The sequence below is a fragment of the Sciurus carolinensis genome, chromosome 1 (assembly GCF_902686445.1).
Source record: "Sciurus carolinensis chromosome 1, mSciCar1.2, whole genome shotgun sequence".
Classification (NCBI taxonomy): Eukaryota; Metazoa; Chordata; class Mammalia; order Rodentia; family Sciuridae; genus Sciurus; species Sciurus carolinensis.
In genome coordinates, this window is record NC_062213.1 from 923,938 (window position 1) to 940,787 (window position 16,850).

General features: G+C 42.4%; 1 protein-coding gene and 1 pseudogene across 8 annotated transcripts in view; both read right to left on the minus strand.

The window, feature by feature from the left end:
* Hsf1 (heat shock transcription factor 1) overlaps positions 1 to 16,850 on the minus strand; it is a 27,960-nt gene that overhangs the window by 5,882 nt on the left and 5,228 nt on the right. The window lies entirely within an intron of this gene.
* On the minus strand, positions 2,386 to 3,935 carry LOC124979366 (kinetochore protein Spc25-like; annotated as a pseudogene).

The following is a 16,850-nucleotide window of genomic DNA, read 5'->3' on the forward strand; positions in this document are numbered from 1 at the left end:
CATGGTGGTTCAGAGGAGGCATCAAATATGGTGGGGCCCACACAGTGGAGGTGGGTGGCGGCTTGTGGTTGTACCTGACCCCATCAATCAATCCATTAAGGACAGTGGAAATGGTTTCTCCTAGACAGGGTCAGGATACAACACGGGCAGAAGACAAAAAGAGCACCACAGTGCTGGGTTAGCACTGGAGCTGCTTTCTAACACACAGAGGCATGAAAATAAGCTTGAGTAGCAACAGTGGTGTGAGGAAGTGGTGGAGGAAGGGACTACAAAGCAGCAGAGTGACAGCAGGTAAGAAATGTTAAGTCAATTTTTCCAGGGCTCTGAAAAGTAACCAAAGAACGCAGCATGCTGGAAGCAGTTTCTTCAGGAGGAACAGCTGTGTTGCAAGAGCACTGAGCTGCATGGCTCTTACTGGCCCTGTTCTATTCCCTCTCCTGCAGTCTTGAAACCAAGGGCTGCAACCAAAGTGGGGAAGGCAAGGCTGCAGGGCAGGCCTGCAGCTGCTATAAAGCCTGATTCCAGAGAACACTCACTAGCTGGTGGTGGTGGCAGCTCCCTGGAAGAATCCATGTGCAGGCATGGATTTGACCAGGCTTGAAGCTCTCCCAGTGCAAAGAAGTCATTTTCCCCTAGGAGTGTTTGTTGGAACATCTAGGGGTGATTTTTAAAGGCTGTGGCTGCTCAAGGCAGCATATAATACAAGCTAACTAGAAAACTTAAAAAGGAAAAGCCAAGCCAATGTATGGTGGCACGTGCCTGTGATCCCACGGGCTTGGGAGGCTGAGGCAGGAGGATCACAAGTTCAAAGTCAGCCTCAACAACTTACTGAGACCCTATCTCAAAATAAAATAGGGCTGAGGATGTGGCTCAGTGGTTAAGTGCTCCTGGGTTCAATCCTTGGTACCCAAACAAACAAATAACCCCCCAAGACCCCAAACATCAACAAGAACAACAAAAGGAACAGTGGGTAAAGGAGGAATCATTAGGGGCTCTGAGAAGCCCCAAGTGTCCCTGGGAATCCAGAAGCCATGTGTATGTGTAGAGCTGGAGCTGTGCAACACACTCCACGGACCCCAGAGGTCCTAAGTGGTCATCTCTGGCTGACCTTGAAGCGGGCTACCCAAGAAGTGAAGGATGAAGTAGGGCTGTCCACTACTGTCTGGGTTGAAGGTGTTCTAACATAGAGGCCCTGGGGGACTGGGAAACTTACTGGTTCTAGACATTTGTGATTTTGCCCCAACCCCTGACTAAACTAATGGAACAGAGACTGTAGTGGCCACCAAAAAAAGAACACAGGCTTTACAGATTAGTTCAGGAAAAACACCAGGCAAATAAAATACCAACAAATACTGGGGAGAGGGAGAATCTCATCCCTAGAGTTTCTACATTTGATTAATTAAGTCTATTTTTCAATTAAAAAAGTCATGAAACATACAAAGAAACAAGAGGTTATGGTCCATACATTGGAACAAACAGTCAATAAAAACTGCCTAAGGCCAGGCGTGGTGGTGCACACGTGTAATCCTAGTGGTTTGGGTGGCTGAGGCAGGAGGATTCCAAGTTCAAAGCCAGCCTCAGCAACAGTGAGGCGCTAAGCAACTCAGTGAGACCCTGTCTCTAAATAAAATTAAAAAATAGGGCTGGGGATGTGGCTCAATAGTTGAGTGCTCCTGAGTTCAATTTCCCCAGGCCCTTCTCCCCAAAAAGAACACCACCATCAAAAACTGTCTAAGAAGTCCAGATGTTGGACTTCTGAGACAAAGATTTTTTTTCAGCACTGGGAACTGAATCAATGGGCTATACTCACTGAACCACTGAGCTACATTCCTAGTCCCTTGGATTTTTCTTTTTGAGACAGGGTCTCAGTAAATTGTTGAGGCTGGCCTCAAACTTGTGATCCTCCTACCTCATCCTCCCAAGTTGCTGGGATTACACACCACCCTGACCAATGAGAAAAAGTTTTTAAGTTAGCTATTTTAATTATTTTCAAAGAATACATCTGTCGAACTAAAGTAAAAGAACAATATCTTGCCAAATGGAGAATTTCAATAAAGAGGTAAAAATTATAAGGAAGCATCAAGTTGAAATTCTGAGGCTGAGGAGCACAATTCAGTTTAATAATTCACCAGAGGTACTCAAGAGAGATGTAGGCAGGGAGAAGCTGGAATTGACAAACCTGAAAACAGGTTGACTGAGATTACAGTCTAAAGAAAAGAAAGAAGAATGAATACAAATGAACAGAATGGCAGAGACCTGAGAGGCACCATGGCACACACTTGGGCTGCAGGTGAGGCTCAGAGGCAGAGCCCACGCTTAGCGCTGACCTCTGGTACAGGGGGCAAAAAGTGCAACTTATGTATAACAGGAATCTCAAAAGAAGAGGAGAAAGAACAAAGAGAATGTATTTAGAAAACATTGCCAAGAGTTCCCTAAATTTGATGAAAAACATCCAAGAAGCTAACAGAATTATAAGTGGGATAAATGAAAAGGAATTCAATTAACACACTTCCACAAGGGAACTGTCAAACGCAAAACGAGAGAGAGTATCTTGTAAGCAGACAACAGAGTCATCACAGCTGAGAGCCATAGGCAGTGGACACCAGCAAAGCTGCCCTTTGAATTAATTTCTTTCTTTCTTTTTTTTTTTTTTTTTTACAGTTTCAAATCATTTATTTGAATTCCTGTTAATAGATTTTGTCAAGCAATCTCTGACCTGGGAGTACTCCTTAGAGGGAGAACTTGGGCTGGAAATGATCTTGTAGAAGAATAGTGATTTATGACTCAAAAGATAGAGGGGGTTAACAGTCTTCTTCACCTTCAGATAAAAATTCCTGGTAGCAGAACAGCAATTAAGATTTAGATGTCCTTTCCCTCTGGACTAGGATGGCAACAGGACATATACAACAGGACACACCGAACCTACCAGGAAGCCTTCATAGTCTCTTGCTTCATTTAGATGCAGGGAAAACATAAATGGACTCTCAGGATGCTTAGGGTCAATACCAGTGAATATAAACTGCAGTTTATCACCATAAATTTTTCTAATTTCTAGTCCCAGTCGATCTTTATACAAATCTGCTGATTTCTGTAGTCTTTTCAGTCTCTCTTCATTAGCTTTATTAGCACTAGAAATAGTTTTCTTCCTAAAATATTCTTCCTTAAGATCCTGGAGTTCTGCAGTTAGTACTTCTAGTTCCTGCTTTTTGCCTTTTATTTCAGTGATCAACTTTAATAGGTCCTCCTTTTTTTCTTGAATGAGCTTATTCTGCCTGCAGATCTGATTTTGATATTCCAGAAACATCTCAACCATTTGTTCTTCTTCCTAATTTCACCGACAGTTTTTCTGCAAGTGCTCTGATGGAGTCCTTGTAGGCATCTCTTAGACCCACCATCTGACAGGGCGTGTCACTGAAAATGTTTATGAACTTACTTCCGAATTCATTTATACTTTTATCAAAGAGTGCCAGTTCATCCTCCACCACTGTGTAAGACACTTGACTGAAAGGGGTCAGCCCGACGCTTTCCCCAAACCAGATCTGCACTACCTTCAGTCACCAGCCTGTAGCCAGACCTAGCTCCGGCTTCTGCGCCAAAGTTCTGATTTCTGAATTTATTTCTTTTTAATATATATTCTTAGTTTTAGGTGGACACAACTACACAACAACACCTTTATTTTATTTTTATGTGGTGCTGAGGATGGAACCCAGGCCCTCACATGTGCTAGGTGAGTGTGCTAACACTGAGCCATGACCCCAGCCCAAAAAGTCGCCCTTTGAAAGTGAAGAGGAGATTCTACTTCTGGGTCAGCAGCATGAGGTACTTCGTGGAAGTTTCTCCAGTGAAACCCCAAAGCTTACTTAGACCCTCTGGCATCTAGCAAGTGAGGTGACATCGACTCAATGACACCTGCTACTGCTGGGGGCAGTGTGCATCTCGCGAGAGCCACACCACCAGGATCTCACCCCAGCACTCCAGGTTGAAGAGATCACATTCCGGTTTAGTTGGGACAAGAGGGCAGTTGGCTCCCTCACCATGCCCATTCCAAGTCCAGCAGTCAAGAAAATCAGTGGCTACTGCTCAGCCCTGTGCCCAGAGTTGTGGCTCCAAGTCTGTGCTCAGGGGAAGGGTGACCCTGGAGGAAATGCTCTGCTGCCACTGCAGGGAAGCAAGCGCCCTATCAAGTGTGGGCAGGCCCGGGTCCCAATCAGGGCACCAGGCAGGTCCTAGACCAGCCTGCTGTACTGGGAAGGGCCAGAACAAACCTAAGGCTGACCTGAAACACTCACAGCTCAACCAACAGACTCCCCTGCCTACTGTGGAGGGCAGGCTGTGCCCTCTCGGAGATACTCCACGATGTACAGATTAACGGTTTTCAGGCTCCCTAAATTTGATGTAAAGGTTACTTCATTTTGTAAAGCAGTGGTTTGCCATGAGCTACTCCATTTTGAGTTTAAGTGCTGAGATGGAATGACTCTACACCTTGTTTGTACAAGTAAACAACTGTCGGGGTTTCGGCCGGACCCCTGGCCCTAGGTGGAGCCTGGCCAAGATGGCGCCTGGCAAGCTGCCAGTGCAGTTGAAAAACTGCTATTCTGCACGTATACAACTAACTTCACCTTGAGGAATTCTCAGTAATTGGTCAGGGCCTCTGCATGATTCTTGCGTGATTTTTAGGTGCTTCAAGTTATACCCATATACGTCTATCTTCTCCCCACATATCATGAATATTCTAATTAGTTGATATAACCTATATAAGTGACAATAACTTCCCAAAAGGGGAAGAAATAAAAAGAAGAAAAAGCTGTTAATAGGGAAGTTTGCCACCCATCACGTCTCCGGGTCGTTCTTGCTGGCGGGAGCGACAAGTGGTGCTGAACCCCGGGAATCTTACGTGCCGCGGAGAGGTGAGTGAGGTGAGCAACGGATCGGTGAAAGTGTGCACCCAGATCTGTCAGTGGACAGGGAGGTTTCCTAGAGACGATAATATTGTGATTGTGATAAAGTTCCTAGGAACGAGAGGTGAAAGTTTCCTCAAAAAATGGGGAACGAGGTTGCTAGATATAGAATGGAAGGTCCCTTGAAAGAAATTCTTAAAGCTAACGGCACTTCCTTAAAGACAAACTGCTTGGGCATTTTTAAAGCAGGTAGAGGAGATTTCACCTTGGTTTCTGGAAGAAGGATTGTTAACTATCCCACAGTGGGAACACCCGGGGGAAGATTTAAAGCGCTGTCCGGTAACGCTCCCAGGGACGTTAGCAGTTTGGTCATTAGTCAGAACTTGTTTGCGTTCCCCTCGGGAGGCTTTACAAAAGGCAGTTGCGCAGGGAGAGGAAGTGTTAGAAAAGGTAAAAGAAGAGTCACAAAAGGGCTCTGTTAGCGCTCAGTCAGATTCTGATGAGAGCGAAGAGGGACTCTCAGAGATGGAGTTAAATAAAATTAGTAAAGAAACAAAGTGTTCTCAAGCTGGTTCAATTAGTCAACAGGCATTAAGGGAATTGGAGGGCATAGGGCAGCAGCTAGAAGACAAAAAAAAGGCGTTACAAAAAAAAAAAAAAGAGTTACTCAAAAGAGTTGAGCTTACAAAAATATGCAGTGGCGCAGTGGAAAAAAAAAAAAAAAAAAAAAAAAAAAAAAAAAAAAAGGGAGAAAGTACAAATAAAACCACAAACAGAGCACAAAGAGAAAAATCAGTTTAGGGGAGGGTCCCCCTAGGCAGAGAGCTCAGCAGCTCCATTCCTTAAAAGTAGTAAAAAATAATGTTTTCTGATTTTCTGCATTCAAACCTAACCTGATTTCTCAACCAGGCAAAAAAGGGGTTAAAAAGTCCTAGGTGATCCTCCCTCCCCCTGCCACAATGGAATGTAACTACAGCATCTCAAGGAGAAAAGGGGGGTAACCTAAAGATAAGAAGAAAAGAAGAAAAAAAGTGTCCGTTTTAAATTCCTGGGCCGCTGCATAAAACTGACTTATTCTTCAGGATTCTTGTTTTGTTTTGTTTTTTCTTTAATGCTGTATTTTTGAGCTCATAATTTTGATCCTGCATACCTAGGTTAATGATTTTTTTTCTCTTTTTGATCAGTTCTATTTTTTATTCAATTGAAGTTTTTGAACAGCTGTTTCATTGCAATGAACATTTACCTATAAATTACAAGGCCTTTGATTTTGTGTTATTTGTATGTCGTACTGTCTGGTGTTATGTCTTATCTGCATCAAAACTGAGAGCTCTTAAAATTAAAATTTAAAAATGGATCCAAATACTTTTATTCACATGATTTAAAAAGGTTCAATTTAAATTGGGTAAACTAATAAAAGTAAAATATTTTTAAAAATAACTTGCAAGTTTCCAGGTGGTCAAACTAATGAAATGTTAATGTTAAACAATGTCTAATATCAATTGCTTCTAGGACTTTTCTTCAACAGGAAAGAGGCAGCAGATCCTGTTCAGGACACTTGTCTGATATCTTGGTTTTTATAAAATAAATAAATTGGAGTTAACATGTATGGGATTACTCAAATGTGTTTGTAGAGACGTCTGGTTAATTTACAAAGTTGAAATGCTAATTGTTAAATAACATCAAGTACTTTTAACTCCTCAAATTCCATGGGGTATCATACTTAAACATTATTGGTGTTTTCATAGGTTGGTAAATAAAAGGGTTTAAACTTGCTTTGTGCCATCACTAAACTAAAAACAAGGTTACTAAAAGTTATGTCCTAACAAGTGGAATTCTATATATAAAGGGTCCCAAAAGTTTCAACTGTGTTTCAATTAAGGGTACTATAAACAACAAAATATTTAATCTTATTAAAATAGGGTGATTTATCTAAATTCAGAAATTTCATAAGAGTTGTTTCAAAATGTGAACAAAAAGGTGTCAACAGATAAAAAAAAATAATAATAAATAAATAAATAAAAGGTTCTGGGTATAGAAATATATTTAGTAAAAGGTAAAAGGAAATGTTTCTGGATAAGAAAGTCTGTGTGTAACAAAGGGCAAGTTTCAACAAATCTGTGTGTAACTAAGTTGGTTGTATGTATGTAAAACAGCTAAAGCTATTTAAGGTTTTTCCTAAGGTGAAATACTAATGTTCTGATATAAGCCAAAGTTTAATCTATATGGTAAAATGACATGGTAAAATGACAAGGATTTCTTAGAAACACTAATTTACTCTTAACTTTGTGTCTCTTAAGTTTTATTCTTTAGAACAATTGTCTTAAAAATAGGGGTTTATACAATTATGGTTAAACAACTGTTAAAGATTGTACTACGTTATAAAGTCTATATTTTTCTTTAAAAACTAAAATTGGTAAGAACCAATTCCTCACTAAAATTAAAATAACTCTAACCACAGATGTACCTTATAACCCACAAAAACAAGGTATTGTTGAACATACACATCTCACCCTCAAAAATGTTCTTTATAAACAAAAAGGGGGAATAGAGGAGACCTTCAGGTCCCCTAAAGATAAACTTTCTCTTTGTCTCTTTGTTTGGGGTTTTTTAACTCTGGGTAATAAGGGTAACTCGGTGCTTTACTGGAGCTGTGGCTCAGTTTGTGTGTTTCCACGGAATAAACTAACTTACTACCTCTTTTTAGTCTCTTAGGAGGAACAGTTCAACTATGTAACAAAACAACCGCTTCTTTCAATTGTACTTTAGATTTGTGCTAAAATGCTTCTAGATTCCTGCTGGCAGACTTAATGTGTGTTCCTACCTTCCTACCAGTCCCAGTCTATGTTACAGATGCAGAATTGCCAGTGTTACTATCAAGAAACAGGAGAGAATTTGGCATCACAGCGGCTATGGTCACTGCAATAGTGGTTTCTGCAACAGCAGCACTAGCAACTGCCATACCTACAGCAACAGCAGTCAATCACTTGGCCGAAAATATAGCTGCAGCCTTACAGACTAAAGAGACCCTAAACCAACATCTAACAGCAGGCATACTCCTTATGAACCAGCGAGTGGACTTACTTCAAGAACAAATGGACATTTTACAGGAACTGTTAAACGTGGGATGTATTTATCATCTGGCGGGACTGTGCGTTACACCTGTAGCTTACCATAACTTCAGCTATGCAGCAAACTTGTCTAGAATCTTGTCTGCTCAGCTACAAACAAACTGGTCTTACGAATTTGATAATCTTACTGCTATTCTTAGATCTCAAATTGTTAGTCTCAATGCTACTAGAGTTAATGTAGCCCCTATGTCCGAAGTGCTAAGTTGGCTATCCTCCTCTTTCAGCTTTGTAAGCAATGGGCAGGTATGGGAGCCTTTTGTATGTTCATGGTTATTACTGTTATCTTCCTCACACGCCTTATCATGCGCATGCGCCGAGATCAAGTTAGAGATTGTATCATCTTCCATCAGGCCATGGCTGCCCTAGAGGCCGGCAGCTCCCCACAAGTGTGGCTCGCGAGGCTGGACCATTGACCAGACGGGTAAGGTAGTAGGTAACGCCGTACCAACCTAAGACAGGAGCTGTAGCATGCTCTGCAGTTATCCGATGACGGGTAAGGACGGTGGTTGACCACTCCGCCTAAGACAGGCTTGGTCCCGAGCTTTTCTTTTAAAAGAAAAAAGGGGGAACTGTCGGGGTTTCGGCCGGACCCCTGGCCCTAGGTGGAGCCTGGCCAAGATGGCGCCTGGCAAGCTGCCAGTGCAGTTGAAAAACTGCTATTCTGCACGTATACAACTAACTTCACCTTGAGGAATTCTCAGTAATTGGTCAGGGCCTCTGCATGATTCTTGCGTGATTTTTAGGTGCTTCAAGTTATACCCATATACGTCTATCTTCTCCCCACATATCATGAATATTCTAATTAGTTGATATAACCTATATAAGTGACAATAACTTCCCAAAAGGGGAAGAAATAAAAAGAAGAAAAAGCTGTTAATAGGGAAGTTTGCCACCCATCACGTCTCCGGGTCGTTCTTGCTGGCGGGAGCGACAAACAACCACCATCTGCCAAGCACAACCATAAGGCATAAACTGAGATAAATTAATCATTCCAAGAAGAATGACCACTTGTAAATTGATTAACCACAGCACACACTGGCATATCAAACTCACATTGGAAAAACCAAGCCCATGAGATTATTGAACATACTAGACCACCAAATAAAGCAAACCCCTCACCTGAGACCAATAAAAGGGAGGCACCCCAAGATTAGACATAGTGGCACCCTGACCCGATTAATTGGTCACTGTTCACTAGCCTTGCCCAGGAAAATTGCTATAGCAACGAACCTCCCATTATGTCCTTGGGCTTTAGCAGAGTACGGTTTCTCCTGCCCATGACAACCACCTGAGTCCCACTCCAAGCTGACGTGGTGAAACTGCCGGACCCCTGGCTTAGAATAAGCTCCTGCAGCCCAACGGCTGACAGCTCTGGCCCTGAACGAGCTCTGGCTCTGGTTCTGATCGTATCTGACTGCCTGCAGTGGCTGCCTTCTGTCTGCTCACTGCCCTTGCTCTCAGTGCAGCCTCTGCGCCCCCTGTGGCCACCTTGACCCCTTCTTAGCTGTTCTGTGGCCTGCGTGTGTGTCGCTGTGTGAAGCATGATGTGCGACTTGGGAGCTACAGACACTAGCAGTTAAGATGGAATAAGAACCTGGGATTGCCTGGCTCATGACCACCAGGTGATCTGCACATAGTCAGTCAACTGCCACTGCCCAGCTGTGAGGCCTGCGACTTTGCTGTCATTCAACACATTCTGACAGCGTGGAAAGACAGGAACACCTGTGGCCTATGCTGATGACACTACCAAATCAGAAACACCTCCAAAACAACAGCTGCCCAGTCACCTCCCCACAAACCAAACCAAACCAAACCACCTCACCACTAGTCAGATTTAATTGCATTTGACTACCCAACCATCTGTGGCCCAGGGCATTACAAAAAAACAAAGGCAAAATTAGGCAGTGATTACAGGGGCTGGAAGGGTGGGTGTGATCCCTGCAAGGCAATGAATAGAGACCAAAGAAAAGTAGTCTCCCTCAAGCTGCCAGCCAAGTCACAGCAGACAGGGAAACGGCAGGAATGCACTCAGGAAGAAGGAACCGCCACCCCAAGTGTAGCCTACCATGTGTCAGCTAGAATGTAAGACTGCACAGAAACAGAAGAGTGTCAAAGAAGCGGGGCAAAGCACTCACTGTGCCAGCAATAAGGCGAGGGGAAGAGAAAGGATGGGAAAATTTTCGGAAAATCTCACATCTGTGGATTCAATGGTGGATTGAAAAAAATATATATTATATGTATATTGAAATGACATTTTCCCTGAATTCATTCTTTCTTTCTTTTTTGGGTAGAGGTACTGGTTATTGAACCCAGGGGTGCTTAACCACTGACCCACAATCCCAGCCCTTTATTTATGTCTTATTTAGAGACAGGGTCTCCCTAAGTTGCTGAGGCTGACTGAACTTGCGATCCTTCTGCCTCAGCTTCCAGAGATGCTAGGATTACAGGTGTGAGCTTCCAAAAATATTAAAAACAAACAAACAAACAAACAAAAAACCCTACAGACTATGTAGAGACTTTTTTTCCTAGTCATGATTCTCTAAACAATATAGTATAACAAGTTCACATAGCATGTACATTAGGTGCTATGTATCATCTAGAGGGTGGGGGTGTGGCTCAGTAGTAGAGCTCTTTTCTAGCATGAGAGGCCCTGGGTCCTATCCTCAGCACTGCATAAAAGCAGAAAAAAAGAAAAGAAAAATATAAATCATATACATATGATTTAAAGTACACAGATGTGATGCCTATACCTGTAATCCCAAGAGACTGGAGGCTGAGGCAGAAGGATCCAAATTTCAAGGCCAGCCTGGGTAAATCAGATCATCTCACAATTAAAAAGGGCTGAAGGGCTAGGGAGATAGCTCAGCCCTGAGTTCAATCCCCAGTACTGGGAAAAAAAAAAAAAAAAAAAAAAAAAAAAAAAAAAAAAAGGAGTGGGGAGGGATGGACTGAAGATGTAGGCCAGTGGTAGAGCATACCTGGGTTTAGTCCCCAGCACTGCCCCCTACCCACTAAAGTATATGGCAGGAAGTGTAGGTTATATGAAAATACTACACCATCTAATACAAGGGACTTGAGCATTCTTACATTTTGGAATCCAGGTGGGGATACTGGAAGCAATACCCTGTGAAACCAAGGTATGACTCTTATTTAATTTTCTCGAGCAACTGTAAATGGTATTAAAAAAATCAATTTCCCATTATCCATTGGTAGCATGCAAAAACAAAATAGGTTTGTGGGTTGACCTTATATCTAGTGACATTGTAAAACACATTCCTCAGACCTAGTAGAACTTCTGTGAGCTCAGGGCTCTCCATGCAGACAATCTTAGTATGCAGGCAGACAGTGTTGCTTCTTCCCCTCCAATTCCAATGCCTTCCTTTTTCTTGTCTTATGATATTGGAGAGAACTTCAACAAGAGGCTGAATAAAACCAGTGAAAACAGATATCACATCTTGTTGATCTCAAGGGAGAGCACTTAGTCTGCCATCACTGAGTAGTTAGGTGTGCTCTTTTTTCCTGGTACTGGGGGGTGGAATCCAGGGATGCTCTACCACTGAGCCACATACTCAGCCCTTTTTTAAAATTTTGAGACAGTTGAGACAGGACCTTGCCGAGGTTGGTCTCAAACCTACAACCCTCTTGCCTCAGCTCACTGGGATTCAGGCATGCAGAATGAGCCTGCTCAGGTGTGGACTTTTTTTTTGTAGACACTCTGTATCAGGTTGAGGAAATTTCCTATTATTCTTAGTTTTTTTTCTTTCTTTCTTTCTTTTTTAATGTCACAAGTGTCCAATTTGATCAACTTCTTTTTAAACAAATAATCCAATCATGTTTTTTCATCTTTATACTACTGATATGGCAGATAATGTAGGCTTATTTTCAAATGCTGAACTAACCCTGCACTCCCAGGACGATCCCACTTGTGATTTCATTCTTTAAACACAATGCTGACCTGATCTGCTATATTTTGTGGAAGATGTTGTAAGGGATAACATTTTATAAGGGAAAATGTTGTCTGTGGTCTTCTTGGAGTATTTCTTGTTTAATTGTGGTATCAGAGTAACGCTGGTCCCATAAAATGAAAAGTAAACCATTTCTGCCTCTGCTAATTTCTGCAAAGATTGTAGAAACTGATGCTATTTATTTTTCAATTGTTGGACTTAGTGAAATATTTTGGGCCTGGAAATTTCTTTTACAGAAGGTTTATAACTGGGAATTCAATTTTGCTAATTGTTTTAGGACTATTCATGTTGCTATTCTGAGTGTGACTTGTAGTTTGAGGTTTAAAGAATCGGTCCATTTCATTCACACTGCCAAATTCACAGTACTTCCTCTTCATCTTATTACCTGTGGAGTCTGTACTGATGCATCTTTTCTTCCTGATATTAGTAATTAGTATGGTCTCTTTTATTCTCTTATCATTTGTGCTATGAGTTCATTAACTTTATTATTGTTTTTCTCAAAGACTCAGCTTTTGGAGTTTGTTTTATTGTTTTCAGGTACAGTGCTTTCTTCTGTTGTTTTTACTTCCTTCCTTCTTGCTGTGAATTTAATGGCACCCCTCTCCTGCTTTCTTAAGAGTGCTCAGAAGGTCACTCTTGTGGAATGAACCCAGGACTTTGCACATTAAGCTAGCAAGTGCTCTGCTGCTGAGCTACAGCAATGGTCCCTTCTTCTCTAATATAATCACTTAATGGAGTACATTCCCCCATAAGCACTGCTTTACTGTTTGGAGATTCTCCCATTTCCGGTTTAATTCCTTTATGTTCAGAAAACACACTTTGCATGATTTTAGTTCACTTAAGTCTCCTGAGCTTGCTTTCAGGGCCTTGAACACACTCCACGCTGGCACAGGTCCATGGGGCCTGAGAAGAGACTGGGCTCTGTTGCTGACTGGAGCATATTCAGGTGTCAGCAGGTTGAGTTGTTTGATGTGTTCACGTCTCCTCTAGTTTGAAATTCTCTCAACACCAATCCAGTCACCATGAGAATGCTGACACGCGTGACTGCACCTGCAGGTCGTTCTTCCAGCCCTGTCCAATTCTGCTTTAGTTCTTCTGCTGCTTTGTTGCTAGGTGGACACGTCAGGACTGCCACATCCCCTTGGTGCACTCACCCTTATTCTACCCGAGTTAAAAATCCCAGCCCCAGTATAATGCCCCTCTTTAAGGTAAGTTCCTTTGCTCGTAGGCCTATTTTAATTGATATTGTCACTCTACCCTTCTTTTGGTTAGTGTTTAGAAGCACAGTAGTCCCTTCTTATGTATGAGGGATACATTCCAAGATCTCCTGAGGATGCCTGAAACCACAGGTAGTACTCAACCCTACACATACCATGTTTTCCTCTACACATACACCTATGCTAAAGTCCAATTTATAAATTAGGCACAGTGACAAATGAATAACTACATAATAAAACAGCACAATCGTAATGCGACAGCAGTGATTTGATGTGCTCTTTCCCTTCTTACTGTACCTCACTGATGGAAACGACAACGTCTGTGGCAAGATGAAGCGAGGTGAGTGAAGCAGGTGTGTGAGACAGCGCGAGGCTACATCCGAGGATCACTTGAACTCAGGCACCACGTTTCCCGACAGTTGGCCTGGCACTGGAGATGGCTGCTATAAACGACTCCTAGGCAGGCGCATGTGTGGTGCAGACCCACTGAGTGAAGGGACCATTTGCATTCTGGGGGTCAGTGTGAGGCTGCCTTACACTACTCAGAATGGTGTGCCATTTTAAACCCACAAGTTGATTATTTCTGTAATATTGTATTTGCTGTATTTGAACTGGGGTTGCCCGTGGCTAAGGGGGAACCACCATAGGTTTTTCCTTTATTGATTGACTGACTGATTTTGGTATTAGGGATTGAACCCAGGGCACTTCACCACTAAGCTGAATCCCCAGCCCCTCTTCATTCAGTTGTAGCTGGATATAATACTTCTATTATTATTTTTTTAATATATATTTTTGGTTGTTGATGAACCTTTATTTTGTTTGTATGTGGTGCTGAGGGCTGAACCCAGTGCCTCACACATACTAGACAAGTGCTCCACTACTGAGCCACAACCCCAGCCCTTAATTTACTTTCGTGTGGTGCTCAGGATCAAATCCAGCGCCTCACGTGTGGTAGGCAAGCATTGTACCACTGAGCTACAGCCCTGCCTCCCATTTATTTATTTACTTAATTTTAAATACTTTTTGTTGTAGATGGACACAGTACCTTCTTTTTATTCACCTGTTTTGTGTGGTGCTGAGGATTGAACACAGTGCCTCACACATGCTAGGCAAGTGCTCTACCAGAGACACAACCCCAGCCCCCACGCCCCACTTCTACTTTGAGACAAGGTTTTGCTAAGTTGCCCGGGCTGTCCTCAAACAGCCTCAATCCCCTGAGCTGTTGATTATAAACATGTACCACTGTGGCTGGCTTGACAGTTCATTTCACTGGTTTAACTTCCTTCTGGCTTCCCTGTTTTCTGATAGGAAATACAAAGCAACAGGTGCCACTGCTGCCAGATGGGGCCATTTTTTCTCTGGATCTTTTAGAATTTTCAGTTTGCCTCTAGTTTTCAGGAGTTTGGTTATATCTTGGTTTTATCCTTCTTTGAGGTATACTGAACTTGAACTTTTGGGTTTATATCTTTTGTTTAATTTGTAAATGTTCAGCCATTATTTATTTTTCCTGCACTTTTCTATTCTCCTTCCAGGACTCTGATGACATGAGGCCAGACTGCTGAGCTGTCTATGAGGCTGTCTGCTTTCTCTCCCAGTTTTTGCTATCCTATGGTTATCACATTCACTGACTTTCTTCTGTCACTTCCATCTTACTACTGAACCTGTCCAGTGTTCCTTATTTTGGTTACTATAATTTTAAGTACTAAACCTTCAATTTGGTTCTTGTATATAAGTTAGATTTTCTTGCCAAGACTTACTTTATACTCATTCCAAGTAAGTCTACCCTTAGTTCTTGAAGTGGAGTTTGCAGTCATTCTTACCTTTTGTTCTTCTGTGTGCCGTTTTCTTTATTTTTCTGCTTGCTTTTAGGGCTTTTTATTAGTCTTTTTCAGAGATTTGAACATGATAGTCCTCAATATAGCTTTCTTTGTTCTTATTCTGGTTGGGATTCATTGCTATTCTTAAATGTGTGGGTTTACAGCTGTTCAAAAAATTGGGAAAAGAATGCATTCCTGTAATCCCAGCTACTTGGAAGGCAGAGGTAGGAGGATGGCAAGTTCAAGGTCAACCTCTGGATAACTTAGCAAGACTGTGTCTCTAAATATAATAAAAAGGGCTGGGGATGCAACTTAATGGTAGAACACTTGTTGGGTATGCACAAGGGTGAGTCTGATCTCTAGTACCACGGGAAGAGTTCCGGCCATTCTTTCTGCAGACATTCTCCTCTTCCCTCTTCTGGAACCTCAGCTGTCTCAGTCTGTATGGCAACATCCGAAAGATGCTCAGATTTCCAACCTCTCTCTCTATGCACTGCAGTTGATCACTTTTGTTGTTTCTCATTCAGTGATCTTTGTTAATCCTCTCCAATGAACTTAAAAATAACCTTTCAATTTTAAATTTACAGAGAAGTTGGGAAGATTGTACAGAGTTCCCATACACTCCACACCAGTTTCCTTATTACAAACATCTTGCCTTAGCAAGGTGCATCTGTTAAACTAGACACATTGTGAAGCAAAGTCCATACTTTTTCCAGATTCCTCATGTCTTCTTTTGTTCCAGTACATCATCCAAAATATAACATTACATTTAGTTGTCATGTCTCCTTCAGTTCCTTGGGACTGCAACAGTTCCTCATACTTTCCCAGTTTGATGACCTTGACAGTTTTGAGGAAGACTGGCTAGGTATTTGGCAGAATGTCCCTCAATCTGGATTTGGTATTCTTCTTACAATCAGTTGGGGCAGACTTTGGGGGGATGGCCCCACTGTGTCAAGAGCTCAGCTGTCAACAGGATTGTCACCGGGGACACCAATGTTGATGTGCTGGCTGAGGTTGTGATGTCCAAGGTCCTCTGTGAGGCTCCCTCCCCTCTCTATAGTGCTTCTCAGAGGGAGCCCACAGCTTGAGTGTGAACTGGGTGTGGGCTCCCTGAGGGGAAAGGATCTATCTAAGTAATTTAGAATTCTTCTGCCTAGATTAGTTCCAATGATATTTTGTCTAACTTGCTTCTTTTTTTCCTACCTTCCACTTCTCAGTCTTCATGTTTTGGCTTTGATTCCTTGAGCACACAGAGTATTGTTAAAATTGTTTTAATGTACTTGTTGCTCATCCCATCAGACCTGGGCCTGTTATTATGAACTCTCAGCCTCCCATGACAAGTTACACTTTTCTTGCCTACTGGATTATCTACTGATTTTGACTGGACCCAGAACAAGGGAGTTTTCTGTCATGTGTCTGGATTTTGTTGTCTGCAAGAGTGCTGCACTCCATTTAGGGCAGCCTGGCTGTCACTTCAAGGCTTACCTCCAAGCTTGCTCCCATGGTATCTGGAGTACCTTTCATATGTGAACTGCCAGCACATCTATTCCGAACTGTAGCTCTCCCAAGGTCCCTGCTAAGCCCTACATGTGTTCATTCAAAGTGGTTTCTCCACCCTGCTGGCGAGAGCGCAGCCTGTGGGCTTGTGAGCTCCAGCTGCTCACACTGTAGCTCTTCTGCAGCGCTTCCTCCATTGAAGGTGTTCTTGGCCTCCATAAGGGCTCACCATCTGCATGAACAAATTGGTATTCTGCCAAAACTCCAGGGAGTTCATCTGCTGATTCCCAGATATCTTTCTTGGGCAACTTCCTTCTCTATGCCACCA